The 4,395-nt window shown below is 40.2% G+C and overlaps 1 protein-coding gene across 1 annotated transcript in view; it reads right to left on the bottom strand.

The window, feature by feature from the left end:
• The window catches only part of LOC108793368 (protein-glutamine gamma-glutamyltransferase E-like), a 24,828-nt gene extending 21,016 nt beyond the window's left edge, over positions 1-3,812 (bottom strand). Inside the window, exon 1 of the mRNA XM_018564291.1 lies at positions 3,654-3,812. The gene's annotated coding sequence lies outside the window, so the exon portion shown is untranslated. The remainder of the gene's footprint in view (positions 1-3,653) is intronic.
• Between the last annotated feature and the right edge of the window lie 583 nt (positions 3,813-4,395).

Genomic DNA, 4,395 nt, shown 5'->3' with positions numbered 1-4,395 from the left:
ATATTAGTAGTTGAAGGTGGCACGAAAAAAAAAAAAAAAAATCACGAATCACAGAGATGTGAATGGAGCCTATGTGAATTTTGCAGAAACTAAATCAATTTTCTCATTGCTCTCGACCCCTCCGCTGTGGGGCATAAAGGAACAGTATTTCAACTCCCCCCTCCACTCACCCCCCCCGCTCCTTTCAGGGGGCTCATAGGGAATTTGAATTTAGAGAGGGAGAGTCTAAAGGCAAACAGTTTCTGCTGTGATCTCTTTAGACAACTCATAGTGCTCTGAGAAAAGCAGATGCATCAAATTTGTACTGCTGGCCCACACACAAGCCCCTCACTAATTCCTTTGGTCCCTTGGCCAATTTTAAGAAATACGATGTAATGAAGCCCCAGTCTGTTTTGTAGTTCATGACCTCTACACTTCCTTACAGAATTTGAATACTTAATAAAAGCTTTTTGTCTGGCTCCTTTCTAAGTAATAAAATGTTAAAAGTGGTAGTTATGGTTATTATAATAATCACTGAAGTACTATAATACTTTTTTTTATAATGAAGTAGGTGTGGCCCTTTGCAGACCTAGCGTGGAACATTGCAGATTCTTTTTACCTAGTTTTACCCTCTGTTTTATTTGAGTTTGTCTTTAAAGTTATCTGTAGGCAGAAAATACCAAAGTGGCACTTGTATGGTAGGTGCCTACAGGGGCATACCCATCCTCCCTGCTTTCTTTTAGAATGCCCCATTGAATCCTGAAATGTAAATAGTGACCAAGCTAATATGGTTGTGGATGTCACACCACTTTTTGCACCGCACTACTAGTCAGTGAGTACTCCCATAACAGGTAGTGGCCATTAGTGAGGCACTTGAAGTTGGAGGTGGTCGACCATAGGCCATAATCATAGTAATGTTGTTGCTATTTGCATACCAGGGCACCCAAGATTTTTGTAGCTCCTAGAGTGCTCTAAAGTATGGGGGGAAGGGGGGGGGGTTCATGTACAAATATCGAGATGTGCCTGCTATGCAATGTACAAACTGCTCAACTATTTTGTGCCTACAGGTTTGCCTAAAAGTATATATCTGTGCAAACCCCTTTTTAAATAGAATGGAAAGGTTAGGCTCTCTGTCAATTTTTTATTGCTGTCAGTGCCCCCATTGGGTAAATAATCACCCTTGTATTTGTCCTGGTGACTATTGTCACCGAGAAAGAATCTGTAAACAAAACTGTAGAGCGGTCACCAGCACAAGAGGTGAGGGTAAATCTTCCAGTGAGGAGACCTGTTCCGGTGACAACTACTGTCTATGAGGGCAATTCCTCTCACTTTGGGAGATTTCTTTGAACTTCCTTTAACCCTTCCTACGCTATCCAGGGCATGTTGACAAGAAAGATTTCAAATTAAACTTTTTTATCCAGCTTTATTTTCTTAGCTGACTCTGGCTGGTTTCCATTTTATTATCTTAAAGTGACACTAAACTCAAGAGTTAAACCTTAAAAATGCAGGCAAGTACCCTCACAATTAACCAAAATGTAGCTTATTTGTGTATTAGACGGGTGCAGATCCTCAAATCATCTCTAAATTCATGCTGACACTGTCCTTCCATCTGGAGGGCGGCTACTTTTGTTCCCCATGGCCCCTGTGTGTGTTTTAAAGTAGCCACCACTCCAAGCTCACTCCTACAATCTCACGTTTAGTTTGTATTGAAATTGTATCTATCATGGAAGCGAGCTTTACAACACACACACAGGGACCATGGTGAATTAAAGTTGCCACCCTCCAAAAGGTAGGACAGAGATGATTTGAGGATCTACAGCTGAACGATACACAAATAAGATACATTTTTGTTAATAGTTAAAGTGACATTAAAGTAAATTTTTTCCCCTCCCCCCAATGTTAATGAAAGCACTTGCCTTAAATGATGTCTCTTAATCCAATCTTCTTCTTCTTTCCTGTTGTTTTCATCTGTCCCTCCAGCACTGCGGCGGGTAACCGATCCAGTGCTGACTCCTCTGAGCTTGCTGGCACTTCCTGTCCCATGGTGTCTGAATGCGAGTGCACGCGTTCATAGACTTACCTTGTGTCTTTCCTCGCGTCCCGGCCGAAAAGGTGAACTGTGCATGGGGCCACCCCAAGATGCTTTGCGGCCGCCCGAGGATCTTCACATTTTCAGACGGGAGCGTGCGGCGAAGACACAGGTGAGTATTAACCCGTTAAAGCGTTTTTTTTTTTTTTTTTTTTTTTACACTACTTGCATAGATCTACTGCTTGCTAGCAGTAGATCTATGGAAAAAATGGAGGCTTTAATGATCCTTTAAGGTACTTGAATGCATTTTAAGGTTTAAAGTGGTATTAAAGTCTCCATTTTTTTTACATATATCTACTGCTAGCAAGCGGTAGATATATGCCCCAACATTTAAAAAAACGAAAAAAGTGGCTAAATATGTAATAATTTACCTGTGCCTGCGCCGCTTGCTCACGGCTGAGCTTCCCGAACAGCCGCGCAGGAGGATGATGTGTGTGGGCGCATGCGCATTTGATATCACCGGAGGGGAAAGGAGGAGTGACACAATGTAAATGAATGCACGCAGCCGGGAGCATGCATGCAGGACAGATTCAGTGGGACACAGGAAAAAGCGCTGGATCAGAGAGCGGCACCACCACTGAGGGGACTGTTGAAAACGAGTGGAAGGAAGTACTTACAGCAGCATTAGGGGGGACAAAAAAAATTAGACATTAATGTCACTTTAAGACAAATTGAAACATTTTCTGGCTCAGTTGGACAGTGAAGCCAGCAGGAAGGTCACTGGTGGCAGTTAAAACTACATTTGGTGGCTCAGTTTGTACTGGTGCTGGGATTTCAGAACTTTGTGGTATTGGAATAGAACCTACATGCTTTTGGTGCTCTGGAGCAGGATGAGTTTGGTATGCAGCAGAATAGGGATTATAAGGGTTTAGATTAGTCAATAGGTTAGGTTACTGTTAGGCCTAGTGTTCAGGGTTTCCATGTTTGAGGGAGGTGAAGAGTTATACGTTCTTGACAGTTAAAGAACAAGTTCATAAAATTTCAATAATGCCCCAGCCTCTCTCCCTGTTCCCCTAAAATCCCCCTAAATGTGTTAAACTGAGCTCCCTCCTCAACCCCCGCATGTGCACTTACCTTCCTATGGCTATGACCTATGGCTTCTTCTAAGGCTATGACCTCCAGTGCTGCACCTGTACTGCAGGAGCAACATCTTATTCAACTGTATGGGATGTTAGTGCACAGCTCATCACTAGAGAAGCATCAACATTCGCCAACAAGCCCATAACCTTGAATAATTTCAGCTCTGATTTTGTTTAAGATTACCAATTGAATAATCACCTTGAGGCATTTATTTGCTAGAAGAAGCCTCCCTATTCTAAAAATATTTGTATTGTGTAAAGCATGTGCTTGTATGGTAGATGTAGATATATTGAAATATTTGGCCTCATTTACATCAATATGTCCCTAATAAAATATCTGCAAAAATGCAAATGCACACTAAAATTACTACCTGTCATATGTATCCTATCCCAATCAATCTCACAATAATAATAAAATGATATACATTCAATTATTAAAAAATGCATATAAATATACAATTATGCCAAATAGCCAAACTAAAAAGAAGACGTATATTTGTTTTTACCTTATAGTTGGAACTGCTTCAAGTTGTACACTGTTACCTATCCAGCATAACTCTGTAGATGTATTTGGGAACTGGTGACAGATCCAAGTATGAAGCCTTGACTGACTCAAACCTTTGTCTTCATAGGTGTCCTCCTCTCAATCAGTAGCAAATTAATAATAAACGTTAGTGAGCGCTGAGCATCATTTAAGGGAGCCAAAACACACCCTGTTTAACCAGAAACTCTAGTATTGATGGGATCAGATCTAGAACATCTTGATTATGTTCCTTGCTTATTTCCCTCCCTATGTGGTTTTGGCATGTATCATGTGACTTTTGTTCGTAAACCTATGAATTTATTCAATAATAATGCCATTATGGAAAAACAGCCTACTTACTTTTTTATGCACTTAGGCAAAGATTTAATACAAAAACAATTATATTTTGTCTGTAGGCTGTAAAAGGTTTATCGGAAGATACGGTAATTTAAATTTTGCTATCACCACTCCTTTATAACAGTGGAAATATTGGCAACCAGAAAAATGACATATATGATTAATGATGGGGACTAACCTAGATCTCTACGCAGACAAAAACGTAAAAAAATCTAAAAAAAAAGAAAAAATTATAAAAAAGGTCAAACTGGATGGACCACTTGAAAAGCACTAAGGTGTATGTATATCCATTTGTTTTAGTTTTGGATAGAGTAGGAAACGGTTAAAACCCTTGCCAGGTTATTTCTTGCTGTCTGTGTACCATAATT

This window comes from Nanorana parkeri, unplaced genomic scaffold (genome assembly GCF_000935625.1).
Source record: "Nanorana parkeri isolate BGI_ZX_2015 unplaced genomic scaffold, ASM93562v1 scaffold743, whole genome shotgun sequence".
Classification (NCBI taxonomy): Eukaryota; Metazoa; Chordata; class Amphibia; order Anura; family Dicroglossidae; genus Nanorana; species Nanorana parkeri.
This window is presented reverse-complemented; position numbering and strand designations above follow the sequence as displayed.